Source organism: Triticum dicoccoides, chromosome 3A (assembly GCF_002162155.2).
Source record: "Triticum dicoccoides isolate Atlit2015 ecotype Zavitan chromosome 3A, WEW_v2.0, whole genome shotgun sequence".
Taxonomy (NCBI): Eukaryota; Viridiplantae; Streptophyta; class Magnoliopsida; order Poales; family Poaceae; genus Triticum; species Triticum dicoccoides.
Window position 1 is genome coordinate 586,861,829 of NC_041384.1, and position 15,255 is coordinate 586,877,083.

Sequence of the window (15,255 nt, forward strand, 5' to 3'; positions counted from 1 at the left end):
TGGATGTCTGCCCGCGGCTGGAGGTCGTCAAGCGATCTGTCTGCATTGAAGGTGCACGCCGGGCTTTCGCCCGTGTGAAATTGCAGTGGGTCAAGCTAGACGCCGTGAAGCTGACCAAGGAGGGGCCGCCGGAGGGCAAGGAGCACCGCCACCCCGAGATATACTACGAGGGTGTTCTGCCGGGTGCCCGTCTCATAGCGAACGAGTGTTCAAAATATGTAATATTTGAGTGAGACTTGCTCGTTTTATCCTGTATTTATGAAAACTTGTTTCATATGCGCTATGCAACGCTTGTTTGAATTTAAAATATTACCTTCTATTTGGTTGTTTATCCAATCTGAAAGATGGCTAGTCCTCGGCTTCTGCCCCCATGCCACGAGTGCTGGGGTGTTTGGGATAAACCTGAGCACCCTTGTTCCCATGTTTTGGTCCTTCGAGGGAGGTGCTCAGCACAGCGAACAAGGCAACCGGACTAATAATGCTTTATCACTCTCACTTAGCCATAGAATTCTATAATTTTAAATTTTGGCGAAGCCCCTGGTATTTGGAAGGCCGAATTTGGGGCACGATACATGCCTTTAAGCCGGACAGGGCCGGCCCCTCACTCTAAGCGGCATAAGTCTTTAGGGACTCGAAAACCTCGTCGAATAGCAACCAGTCTCTCGCCTTATCATGACAGTCAGTTTTAGCTTTCTCTACTGAGGTGCTGAACCCAGCAGAACCGGGGCACAATCGCAGTAGTTCTCCTAGCGCTACCTTAGTCGATAGAGCGGAACGTAAGGTACCAAAACATAGGAGCCGGGAAAACCCAACATTTGACCAAAGACATGATTCGGAGCTGATGAATATAATGCTATAAGTTTGGGGTGCCGCACTTGTGAAAGTGTTCGAACTTTTCACACCGTATTGTGGGGTACGTAAGCCCCTGGTGTATTGGCCGTACCAAAGTGTATGGTTGCAAGGCGTCATTAATGAACACATAGATATATATATATATAACAAGAATGCAATAATAGTCGTAATGTCATGCATTGTTTATTCAAAAAATTGCGTTAAAGTAGAGTGATACAGATAGTGCGATAAGCAAAGAGTAGGACTATGTCCCTTCCAAGGGCAAGCTGAGGAATGATATTAAATTGAATATTTCGCTCGTTATTGTAATCCACCTGGGAATTTCGTGGTATGACGTAGCTGTCTGCCTCCTTGGTTGCTGCATCATGTGTTCGGCAATAGAGCTGTCGGATAGTGTTTCCAGAGATTAAGGTCCTGGAAAAAAAGAGAAAAATAACCAAACGGGAAGCCCCTAGTGCGGTTTAAGCCGTGTCTTGGGGCGTGCCGCAGTTGTGCCCCCCTCCCCACCTGTGCCCATGGTATTTTTAATGCGTAATTATGTACGCGTGGCACGAGTTTCGCCGTTGGGCTGGGATTGGGGTGGCCGCCGTATTGCTACGCGAGCTCAGATCGCGCCAGGCGGTCTATTTGCCGATTACTCCGAGCGCGCTTGAAGGTGTCCGGGCTTTGAAGCGCCGAACTGGTTGATTGCCTTGAGAGGCTGCTTTGCGCTTCTGCTCTGAGGGCCGCGGTGTGCTCCTCTGTTCGGAGAGAGCGCTATGTGTTTCCATTGACTGTAATAACTCGGCGAGGTCCTGGCATCTTGAGCTTGAGGTATGCATAATGCGGTACCGCATTGAATCTAGCAAATGCGGTTCGCCCGAGTAGCGCGTGATAACCACTGCGGAACGAGACTATACCGAAGATTAACTCTTCGCTTCGGAAGTTATCCGGGGATCCGAAGACCACTTCTAGTGTAATTGAGCCTATGCAATGGGCCTCTACACCTGGAATGACGCCTTTAAAGGTCGTTTTGTGGGTTTGATCCTTGAGGGGTCTATACCCATTTTGCACACTGTGTCCTGATAAAGCAGGTTCAGGCTGCTGCCGCCATCCATAAGGACTCGAGTGAGGTGAAATCCGTCAATGATTGGGTCTAGGACCACTACGGCGAATCCGCCATGACGAATACTAGTGGGGTGGTCCCTGCGATCGAAGGTGATCGGACAGGAGGACCAAGGGTTGAACTTTGGGGCGACTTGCTCCAACGCATATATGTCCCTGAGCGCACGCTTCCGCTCCCTCTTGGGGATGTGGGTTGCGTATATCATGTTCACCGTTCGCACTTGCGGGGGAAACCTCTTCTGTCCTTCGGTGTGTGGCTGCCGGGGCTCCTCCTCGTCATCACTATGCGGCCCCTTGTCCTTGTTTTCGGCAATTAACTTGCCGGCCTGCTTGAACACCCAACAATCCCTGTTGGTGTGATTGGCTGGCTTGTCTGGGCTGCCGTGTATTTGACATGAGTGATCGAGTATACGGTCCAAGCTGGACGGACCCGGCGTACTTTGTTTGAGTGGCTTTTTCTGCTGACCGGGTTTAGAGCCTTTGAATCCGGCATTGATTGTTGTATCCTCGGTATTTTCGTTGTTAATGCGGCGCTTATGTTTGTTACGACGTGATCTGCTATTGCCGTCCTTGGTATCCGAGGTACCATGGTTTTTTGATATGTTATTACTGTGAGCCAGCCAGCTGTCTTCTCCCGCACAAAAGCGGGTCATGAGCATCGTGTGAGCTGCCATAGATTTCGGCTTTTCCTGACCAAGGTGCCAGGCTAGCCACTCGTCTCGGATGTTGTGTTTGAAAGCCGCTAAGGCCTCTGCATCCGGACAGTCGACGATTTGATTTTTCTTTGTAAGGAACCGAGTCCAAAATTGCCTGGACGACTCTTCTGGCTGCTGAATTATGTGGCTCAAGTCATCGGCGTCTGGTGGTCGCACATAAGTGCCCTGAAAGTTGTCGAGGAATGCGGCTTCCAGATCTTCCCAACAGCTAATGAAGTCCGCTGGCAAGCTGTTAAGCCAATGCCGCGCTGGTCCTTTGAGCTTTAGTGGGAGGTATTTGATGGCGTGTAAGTCATCACCGCGGGCCATGTGGATGTGGAGGAGGAAATCCTCGATCCATACTGCGGGATCTGTTGTGCCGTCGTATGATTCAATATTTATAGGTTTGAAACCTTCTGGGATTTGATGATCCGTTACTTCGTCTGTGAAGCATAAGGGGTGTGTGGCGCCTCTGTATTGGGCTATATCGCGACGCAGCTCGAATGGGTCTTGCCCGCTGTGTTCGGCCCGGCCGGATTTGCTTTTACTGTATCCGGCGTGACGTTTATCGTCTCGCAGAGTGGTGCGCCTTCGTGATCCGTAGATCGATCTTACATGCTTTGCTTTGTCCTCCAATATGTCTCATAGGTCTGGCGTATCTCCCCATGCCTTTTTATTTGAATGGCGTCGGGGTGGAGGCTGAGTTTTGTTGGAAATATGCCCTAGAGGCAATAATAAAAGTATTATTATATTTCATTGTTCATGATAATTGTCTTTTATTCATGCTATAACTGTATTATCCGGAAATCGTAATACACGTGTGAATACTTAGACCACACAATGTCCCTGGTAAGCCTCTAGTTGACCAGCTCGTTGTGATCAACAGATAGTCATGGTTTCCTGACTATGGACATTGGATGTCATTGATAACGGGATCACATCATTAGGAGAATGATGTGATGGACAAGACCCAATCCTAAGCATAGCATAAAAGATCGTGTAGTTCGTTTTGCTAGAGCTTTGCAAGTGTCAAGTATCTCTTCCTTCGACCATGAGATCGTGTAACTCCCGGATACCGTAAGAGTGCCTTGGGTGTATCAAACGTCACAACGTAACTGGGTGACTATAAAGGTGCATTGCAGGTATCTCCGAAAGTAGCTGTTGGGTTGACACGGATCGAGACTGGGATTTGTCACTCCGTATGACGGAGAGGTATCTCTGGGCCCACTCGGTAATGCATCATCATATTGAGCTCAATGTGACCAAGGTGTTGGACACGGGATCATGCATTACGGTACGAGTAAAGTGACTTGCCGGTAACGAGACTGAACAAGGTATTGGGATACCGACGATCGAGTCTCGGGCAAGTAACGTACCGATTGACAAAGGGAATTGCATACAGGGTTTGATCGAATCCTCGACATAGTGGTTCATCCGATGACAACATCGAGGAGCATGTGGGAGCCATCATGGGTATCCAGATCCCGCTGATGGTTATTGACTGAGAGAGTCTCGGTCATGTCTGCATGTCTCCCGAACCCGTAGGGTCTACACACTTAAGGTTCAATTACGCTAGGGTTATAGGGATATGTATATGCAGTAACCCGAATGTTGTTCGGAGTCCCGGATGAGATCCCGGATGTCATGAGGAGTTCCGGAATGGTCCGGAGGTAAAGATTTATATATGGGAAGTCCTGTTTCGGGCATCGGGACAAGTTTCGGGGTTATCGGTATTGTACCGAGACCACCGGAAGGGTCCCGGGGGTCCACCGGGTGGGTCCACCTGTCCCGGGGGGCCACATGGGCTGTAAGGGGGTGCGCCTTGGCCTAATGGGCCAAGGGCACCAGCCCCACATAGGCCCATGCGCCTAGGGTTTAAGGGGGCAAGAGTCCTAGGAGGGTAAGGCACCTCCTAGGTGCCTTGGGGGGAGGGAAAACCCCCCTTGGCCGCCGCACCCCCTAGGAGATTGGATCTCCTAGGGCCGGCCACCCCCCCTTGGCACCCCTATATATAGTGGGGGAGAGGAGGGACTTCATACCGGAACGCCCTGGCCTTTGGTTGCCTCCTTCTCCCTCCCCAACACCTCCTCCACCTCCATAGTGCTTAGCGAAGCTCTGCCGGAGTACTGCAGCTCCACCAACACCACGCCGTCGTGCTGCTGCTGGTGCCATCTCCCTCAACCTCTCCTCCCTTCCTTGCTGGATCAAGAAGGAGGAGACGTGGCTGTTCCGTACGTGTGTTGAACGCGGAGGTGCCGTCCGTTTGGCGCTGGTCATCGGTGATTTGGATCACGTCGAGTACGACTACATCATCACCTTGCAAGCTTCCGCACGCGATCTACAAGTGGTATGTAGATGCAAACTCTCTCCCTAGACTCGTTGCTTAGATGAACTCATAGATGGATCTTGGTGAAACCGTAGGAAAAATTTTAATTTTCTGCAACGTTCCCCAACAGTGGCATCATGAGCTAGGTCTATGCGTAGTTCTCTTTGCATGAGTAGAACACAACTTTGTTGTGGGCGTGGATTTTGTCATCTTACTTGCCTCTACTAGTCTTTTCTTGCTCAACGGTATTGTGGGATGAAGTGGCCCGGACCAACCTTACACGTACTCTTACGTGAGACCGGTTCCACCGACTGACATGCACAAGTTGCATAAGGTGGCTGGCGGGTGTCTGTCTCTCCCACCTTAGTTGGAGCGGAATCGATGAACAGGGCCCTTATGAAGGGTAAATAGAAGTTGACAAAATCACGTTGTGGTGATTCGTAGGTAAGAAAACGTTCTTGCTAGAACCCAATTGCAGCCACGTAAAAGATGCAACAACAATTAGAGGACGTCTAACTTGTTTTTGCAGCGATTGATCATGTGATGTGATATGGCCAGAAGTTGTGATGAATGATGAATTGTGATGTATGAGATCATGTTCTTTGTAATAGGATTCACGACTTGCATATCGATGAGTATGACAACCGGCAGGAGCCATAGGAGTTGTCATTATTTTTTGTATGACCTGCGTGTCATTGAATAACGCCATGTAAACTACTTTACTTTATTGCTAAACGTTAGTCATAGAAGTAGAAGTAGTCGTTGGCGTGACAACTTCATGAAGACACGATGATGGAGATCATGATGATGGAGATCATGGTGTCAAGCCGGTGACAAGATGATCATGGAGCCCCGAAGATGAAGATCAATGGAGCTATATGATATTGGCCATATCATGTCACAACTATATAATTGCATGTGATGTTTATTATGTATTATGCATCTTGTTTACTTAGGACGACGGTAGTAAATAAGATGATCCCTTATAAAATTTCAAGAAGTGTTCTCCCCTAACTGTGCACCGTTGCTACAGTTCATCGTTTCTAAGCACCACGTGATGATCGGGTGTGATGGATTCTTACGTTCACATACAACGGGTGTAAGACAGTTTTACACAGCGAAAACACTTAGGGTTAACTTGACGAGCCTAGCATGTGCAGACATGGCCTCGGAACACGGAGACCGAAAGGTCGAACACGAGTCGTATGGAAGATACGATCAACATGAAAATGTTCACCGACGATGACTAGTCCGTCTCACATGATGATCGGACACGGACTAGTCGACTCGGATCGTGTAACACTTAGATGACTAAAGGGATGTCTAATCTAAGTGGGAGTTCATAATTTGATTAGAACTTTATTATCATGAACTTAGTCTAAAACCTTTGCAAATATGTCTTGTAGATCAATGGCCAACGCTAATGTCAACATGAACTTCAACGCGTTCCTAGAGAAAACCAAGCTGAAAGATGATGGCAGCAACTATACGGACTGGGTCCGGAACCTGAGGATCATCCTCATAGCTGCCAGGAAACAATATGTCCTAGAAGGACCGCTAGGTGACGCTCCCGTCCCAGAGAACCAAGACATTATGAATGCTTGGCAGTCTCGCGCTGATGATTACTCCCTCGTTCAGTGCGGCATGCTTTACAGCTTAGAACCGGGGCTCCAAAAGCGTTTTGAGCATCACGGAGCATATGAGATGTTCGAAGAGCTGAAACTAGTTTTCCAAGCTCATGCCCGGGTTGAGAGATATGATGTCTCCGACAAGTTCTACAGTTGTAAGATGGAGGAAAACAGTTCTGTCAGTGAGCACATCCTGAAGATGTCTGGGTTGCACAACCGTATGACCCAGCTGAACATTAACCTCCCAGATGAGGCGGTCATTGACAGAATCCTCCAGTCGCTCCCACCAAGCTACAAGAGCTTTGTGATGAACTACAACATGCAGGGGATGGAAAAGACCATTCCTGAAGTGTTCTCGATGCTGAAGTCAGCAGAGGCTGAAATCAAGAAAGAACATCAAGTGTTGATGGTCAATAAGACCACTAAGTTCAAGAAGGGCAAGGGTAAGAAGAACTTCAAGAAGGACGGCAAAGATGTTGCCACGCCTGGTAAGCCAGTTACCGGGAAGAAGTCAAAGAATGGACCCAAGCCTGAGACTAAGTGCTTTTATTACAAGGGGAAGGGTCACTGGAAGCGGAACTGCCCCAAATACTTAGCGGATAAGAAGGCCGGCAACACCAAAGGTATATTTGATATACATGTGATTGATGTGTACCTTACCAGTACTCGTAGTAACTCCTGGGTATTTGATACCGGTGCCGTTGCTCATATTTGTAACTCACAGCAGGAGCTGCGGAATAAACGGAGACTGGCGAAGGACGAGGTGACGATGTGCGTCGGGAATGGTTCCAGAGTCGATGTGATCGCCGTCGGCACGCTGCCTCTACATTTACCTACGGGATTAGTTTTGAACCTTAATAATTGTTATTTAGTGCCAAGTTTGAGCATGAACATTGTATCTGGATCTCGTTTAATACGAGATGGCTACTCATTTAAGTCTAAGAATAATGGTTGTTCGATTTATATGAGAGATATGTTTTATGGTCATGCTCCGATGGTCAATGGTTTATTCTTAATGAATCTCGAGCGTAATATTACACATGTTCATAGTGTAGATGCCAAAAGATTTAAAGTTGATAACGATAGTCCCACATACTTGTGGCACTGCCGCCTTGGTCACATTGGTGTCAAGCGCATGAAGAAGCTCCATGCCGATGGACTTTTAGAGTCTCTTGATTATGAATCATTTGACACATGCGAACCATGCCTCTTGGGCAAAATGACCAAGACTCCGTTCTCCGGAACAATGGAGCGAGCAACCAACTTGTTGGAAATCATACATACCGATGTGTGCGGTCCAATGAGCGTTGAGGCTCGCGGAGGATATCGTTATGTTCTCACTCTCACAGATGACTTGAGTAGATATGGGTATGTCTACTTAATGAAACACAAGTCTGAGACCTTTGAAAAGTTCAAGGAATTTCAGAATGAGGTGGAGAATCAACGTGACCGAAAGATAAAATTCTTACGATCAGATCGTGGAGGAGAATACTTAAGTCACGAATTTGGTACACACTTAAAGAAATGTGGAATCGTTTCACAGCTCACGCCGCCTGGAACACCTCAGCGAAACGGTGTGTCCGAACGTCGTAATCGCACTCTATTGGATATGGTGCGGTCTATGATGTCTCTTACCGATTTACCGCTATCATTTTGGGGATACGCTCTAGAGACAGCTACATTCACTTTAAATAGGGCATCGTCTAAATCCGTTGAGACGACACCGTATGAATTATGGTTTGGAAAGAAACCTAAGCTGTCATTTCTAAAAGTTTGGGGATGCGAAGCTTATGTCAAGAAACTTCAACCTGAAAAGCTCGAACCCAAGTCGGAAAAATGCGTATTCATAGGATACCCTAAGGAAACTATAGGGTATACCTTCTACTTAAGATCCGAAGGCAAGATCTTTGTTGCCAAGAACGGATGCTTTCTGGAAAAAGAGTTTCTCTCGAAAGAAGTAAGTGGGAGGAAAGTAGAACTCGATGAAGTACTACCTCTTGAGCGGGATAGTGACGCAGCACAGGAAACCGTTCCTGTGATGCCCACACCAACTGAAGAGGAAAACCATGATATTGATCAAAGTACTTCGGATCAAGTTACTGCTGAACTTCGTAGGTCCACAAGGACACGTTCCGCACCAGAGTGGTACGGCAACCCTGTCCTGGAAATCATGTTGTTAGACAACAATGAACCTTCGAACTATGAAGAAGCAATGGCGGGCCCGGATTCCAACAAATGGCTTGAAGCCATGAAATCCGAGATAGAATCCATGTATGAAAACAAAGTATGGACTTTGACAAACTTGCCCGATGATCGGCGAGCGATAGAAAACAAATGGATCTTTAAGAAGAAGACGGACGCGGATGGTAATGTTACCATCTATAAAGCTCGACTTGTCGCTAAGGGTTATCGACAGGTTCAAGGGATTGACTATGACGAGACATTCTCTCCCGTAGCGAAGCTAAAGTCCGTCCGAATCATGTTAGCAATTGCCGCATACTATGATTATGAGATATGGCAGATGGACGTCAAAACAGCATTCCTTAACGGGCATCTTAAGGAAGAACTGTATATGATGCAGCCGGAAGGTTTTGTCGATCCTCGGAACGCTAACAAAGTATGCAAGCTCTAGCGATCCATTTATGGACTGGTGCAAGCATCTCGGAGTTGGAACATTCGCTTTGATGAGATGATCAAAGCGTTTGGGTTTATGCAAACTTATGGAGAAGCCTGCGTTTACAAGAAAGTGAGTGGGAGCTCTGTAGCATTTCTCATATTATATGTAGATGACATACTCCTGATGGGAAATAATATAGAATTTCTGGACAGCATTAAGGCCTACTTGAATAAGTGTTTTTCAATGAAGGACCTTGGAGAAGCTGCTTATATATTAGGCATCAAGATCTATAGAGATAGATCGAGATGCCTCATAGGTCTTTCACAAAGCACATACCTTGATAAGATTTTGAAGAGATTCAGAATGGATCAGTCCAAGAAGGGGTTCTTGCCTATGTTACAAGGTATGAGACTGAGCTCAGCTCAGTCACCGACCACGGCAAAAGATAAAGAAGAGATGAGTGTCATCCCCTATGCTTCAGCCATAGGATCTATTATGTATGCCATGCTGTGTACCAGACCCGATGTAAACCTTGCCGTAAGTTTGGTAGCAAGATACCAAAGTAATCCCGGCAAGGAACACTGGACAGCGGTCAAGAATATCCTGAAGTACCTGAAAAGGACAAAGGACATGTTTCTCGTTTATGGAGGAGACGAAGAGCTCGTCGTAAAGGGTTACGTCGATGCTAGCTTCGACTCAGATCTGGATGACTCTAAGTCACAAACCGGATACGTATATATGTTGAATGGTGGAGCAGTAAGCTGGTGCAGCTGCAAGCAGAGCGTCGTGGCGGGATCTACGTGTGAAGCGGAGTACATGGCAGCCTCGGAGGCAGCACATGAAGCGATTTGGGTGAAGGAGTTCATCACCGACCTAGGAGTCATACCCAATGCGTCGGGGCCGATCAAACTCTTCTGTGACAACACTGGAGCTATTGCCCTCGCAAAGGAGCCCAGGTTTCACAAGAAGACCAGGCACATCAAGCGTCGTTTCAACTCCATCCGTGAAAATGTTCAAGATGGAGACATAGAGATTTGCAAAGTGCACACGGATCTGAATGTCGCAGATCCGCTGACTAAACCTCTCTCGCGTGCAAAACATGATCAACACCAGAACTCTATGGGTGTTCGATTCATCACAATGTAACTAGATTAATGACTCTAGTGCAAGTGGGAGACTGTTGGAAATATGCCCTAGAGGCAATAATAAAAGTATTATTATATTTCATTGTTCATGATAATTGTCTTTTATTCATGCTATAACTGTATTATCCGGAAATCGTAATACACGTGTGAATACTTAGACCACACAATGTCCCTGGTAAGCCTCTAGTTGACCAGCTCGTTGTGATCAACAGATAGTCATGGTTTCCTGACTATGGACATTGGATGTCATTGATAACGGGATCACATCATTAGGAGAATGATGTGATGGACAAGACCCAATCCTAAGCATAGCATAAAAGATCGTGTAGTTCGTTTTGCTAGAGCTTTGCAAGTGTCAAGTATCTCTTCCTTCGACCATGAGATCGTGTAACTCCCGGATACCGTAAGAGTGCCTTGGGTGTATCAAACATCACAACGTAACTGGGTGACTATAAAGGTGCATTGCAGGTATCTCCGAAAGTAGCTGTTGGGTTGACACAGATCGAGACTGGGATTTGTCACTCCGTATGACGGAGAGATATCTCTGGGCCCACTCGGTAATGCATCATCATATTGAGCTCAATGTGACCAAGGTGTTGGACACGGGATCATGCATTACGATACGAGTAAAGTGACTTGCCGGTAACGAGACTGAACAAGGTATTGGGATACCGACGATCGAGTCTCGGGCAAGTAACGTACCGATTGACAAAGGGAATTGCATACAGGGTTTGATCGAATCCTCGACATAGTGGTTCATCCGATGACAACATCGAGGAGCATGTGGGAGCCATCATGGGTATCCAGATCCAGCTGATGGTTATTGACTGAGAGAGTCTCGGTCATGTCTGCATGTCTCCCGAACCCGTAGGGTCTACACACTTAAGGTTCAGTTACGCTAGGGTTATAGGGATATGTATATGCAGTAACCCGAATGTTGTTCGGAGTCCCGGATGAGATCCCGGACGTCACGAGGAGTTCCGGAATGGTCCGGAGGTAAAGATTTATATATGGGAAGTCCTGTTTCGGGCATCGGGACAAGTTTCGGGGTTATCGGTATTGTACCGGGACCACCGGAAGGGTCCCGGGGGTCCACCGGGTGGGTCCACCTGTCCCGGGGGGGCACATGGGCTGTAAGGGGGTGCGCCTTGGCCTAATGGGCCAAGGGCACCAGCCCCACATAGGCCCATGCGCCTAGGGTTTAAGGGGGCAAGAGTCCTAGGAGGGTAAGGCACCTCCTAGGTGCCTTGGGGGGAGGGAAAACCCCCCTTGGCCGCCGCACCCCCTAGGAGATTGGATCTCCTAGGGCCGGCCACCCCCCCTTGGCACCCCTATATATAGTGGGGGAGAGGAGGGACTTCATACCGGAACGCCCTGGCCTTTGGTTGCCTCCTTCTCCCTCCCCAACACCTCCTCCACCTCCATAGTGCTTAGCGAAGCTCTGCCAGAGTACTGCAGCTCCACCAACACCACGCTGTCGTGCTGCTGCTGGTGCCATCTCCCTCAACCTCTCCTCCCTTCCTTGCTGGATCAAGAAGGAGGAGACGTGGCTGTTCCGTACGTGTGTTGAACGCGGAGGTGCCGTCCGTTTGGCGCTGGTCATCGGTGATTTGGATCACGTCGAGTACGACTACATCATCACCTTGCAAGCTTCCGCACGCGATCTACAAGTGGTATGTAGATGCAAACTCTCTCCCTAGACTCGTTGCTTAGATGAACTCATAGATGGATCTTGGTGAAACCGTAGGAAAAATTTTAATTTTCTGCAACGTTCCCCAACAAGTTTTTGGCTGGAATGCCTCTCTATCGCGGCCACGAGGTGGCCGATCAGCCGTATCATACGCTTCTTCCTCCAGTCGGGGTAGTAACCTGCACTTTGGGTAATTCTTGGAGGGGCGGTCGAGTTTATATTCCTCGGCCGCGAGGACTTCAGTCCATCTGTCAGCTAGCAGATCTTGATCAGCTTGAAGCTGCTGCTGCTTTTTCTTCAGGCTATTTGTCGTGGCCATAAGCCGGCGCTTGAAGCGCTCTTGTTCGACGGGATCCTCTGGTACGACAAATTCATCGTCGCCTAGGCTTGCCTCGTCTTCGGAGGGGGCATGTAATTGTCATCCTCCTCCTCTCCGTCTGCCGCTCTCTCAGGAGGGCTGGCTCCTCCATCCTCCTACTCTAAATCTTGCTGGAGGGGATTGTTGTTGTCTTCGGCACTATACGGAGTGTTATTATCTCCTGTGCCGGTATCACCACTTTTGCTTTGGTGGGACTTAGAGCGGCGCCGCTGACGTCAGCGCTTGGGTTGCTTCTTGGAGGGGTCATCCTCCGCTATCTCGTCGCCATTGCCTTCTTTGGGTGTATCCACCATGTATATGTCATATGACGAGGTGGCTTTCCAGCGCCCTATAGGCGCTGGTTCATGTTCGTCTCCTACATCGTCGTCCATACCGTCAATGTCTTCGGAGTCGAAGTCGAGCATGTCGGTTAAATCATCGACAGTGGCTACGAAGTGGGTGGGCGTCAAATTTCTTCGTCATTCGCGTCCCAATCCTGTTGGCCATAGTCCGGCCAGGGCTCTCCTGACAAAGAGAGAGACCTTAGTGAATTCAGAATGTCGCCGAAGGGCGAGTGCTGAAAGATATCCGTGACGGTGAATTCCATGATCGGCGCCCAATCGGATTCGATTGGTAGGGGCGCGGACGGTTCGGAGTCTGGAAAAGAGTCCGGCACCTTGGAGTCACGGGCTTCGCAAAGGATTAGGCTGGTATTCGGCTCGATCACCTTTGAGGCTGCAGCCCCTAGGCGGTGTCTAGCCACCCGTCCTCGATTGGCGCAGTTGGCTCCGAGCTAAGGGTCGGAGCTGATGCGGGCGCGGCCTCTGGGGTACTGTTTGGCGGCAGATCTAGGTCATACCCATCGTAACAGTGCGGCGCGCCCGGCTGTGGCTCGAATCCATCGAAGATCAAGTCTCCGCGGATGTCGGCCGTGTAGTTCAAACTTCCAAATTTGACCTGACGGCCAGGGGCGTCGCTTTCAATCTGCTCCAGATGGCCAAGCGAATTAGCCCGCAGTGCAAAGCTGCCGAACACGAAGATCTGTCCAGGGAGAAAGGTCTCACCCTGGACCGCATCGTTGTTGATGATCGGAGGAGCCATCGGACCTAAAGGTGACGACACAGAGGAACTCTCAATGAAAGCACCAATGTCAGTGTCAAAACCGGCGGATCTCGGGTAGGGGGTCCCGAACTGTGCGTCTAGGCCGGATGGTAACAGGAGGCAGGGGACACAATGTTTTACCCAGGTTCGGGCCATCTTGATGGAGGTAAAACCCTACGTCCTGCTTGATTAATATTGATGATATGGGTAGTACAAGAGTAGATCTACCACGAGATCAGAGAGGCTAAACCCTAGAAGCTAGCCTATGGTATGATTGTATGTTGTGGTTGTTGTGTCCTATGGACTAAAACCCTCCGGTTTATATAGACAACAGAGAGGGTTAGGGTTACACAAGGTCGGTTACAAAGGAGGAGATATCCATATCCGTATTGCCTAGCTTGCCTTCCACGCCAAGTAGAGTCCTGTCCGGACACGAGACGAAGTCTTCAATCTTGTATCTTCATAGTCCGGCTGTCCGAAGACCCCCTAATCCCGGACTCCCTCAATATGTGCATGACATATTGTTGATCGGAAATAATGTAGAATTTTCTGGAAAGCATAAAGGAGTGTTTGAAAGGAGTTTTCAAAGAAAGACCTTGGTGAAGCTGCTTACATATTGAGCATCAAGATCTATAGAGATAGAACAAGACGCTTGATAATTTTTTTTCAATGAGTACATACCTTGACAAGTTTTTGAAGTAGTTCAAAATGGAACAGTCAAAGAAGGAGTTCTTGCCTGTGTTGCAAGGTGTGAAGTTGAGTAAAGACTCAAAACCCGACCACGACAGAAAATAGAAAGAGAATGAAACGTCATTCCCTATGACTCAGTCATAGGTTCTATAAAGTATGCTATATTGTGTACCAGACTTATTGTGTACCTCACCATGAGTTTGGTAAGAGGGTACAATAGTGATCCAGGAGTGGATCACTGAACAGAGGTCAGAATTATCCTTAGTGGAATAAGGAAATGTTTCTCGATTATGGAGGTGACAAAGAGTTCGTCCTAAGGAGTTACATCGATGCAAGCTTTGACACCAATCTGGATGACTCTAAGTCTCGATATAGATACATATTGAAAGTGGGAGCGATTAGCTAGATTAGCTCCGTGCAGAGCATTGCAGACATAGAAAATTTGCAAAATACATACGGCTCTGAATGTGGCAGACCCGTTGACTAAACTTCTCTCACAAGCAAAACATGATCACTCTTTGGGTGTTAATCACATAGCGATGTGAACTAGATTATTGACTCTAGTAAACCCTTTGGGTATTATTCACATGGAGATGTGAACTAATCACATAAAGATGTGAACAATTGGTGTTAAATCACATGGCGATGTGAACTATATTATTGACTCTAGTGCAAGTAGGAGACTGAAGGAAATATGCCCTAGAAGCAATAATAAAGTTGTTATTTATATTTCCTTACATCATGGTAAATGTTTATTATTCATGCTAGAATTTTATTAACCGGAAACTTAGTACATGTGTGAATACATAGACAAAACAGAGTGTCCCTAGTATGCCTCTACTTGACTAGCTCGTTAATCAAAGATGTTTAAGCTTCCTGACCATAGACATGTGTTGTCATTTGCTGAACGGGATCACTGATATGCCTCCAACGTATCTATAATTTTTGATTGCTCCATGCTATATTATCTACTGTTTTGGACTATATTGGGCTTTATTTTCCACTTTTATATTATTTTTGGGACTAACCTATTAACCGGAGGCCCAGCC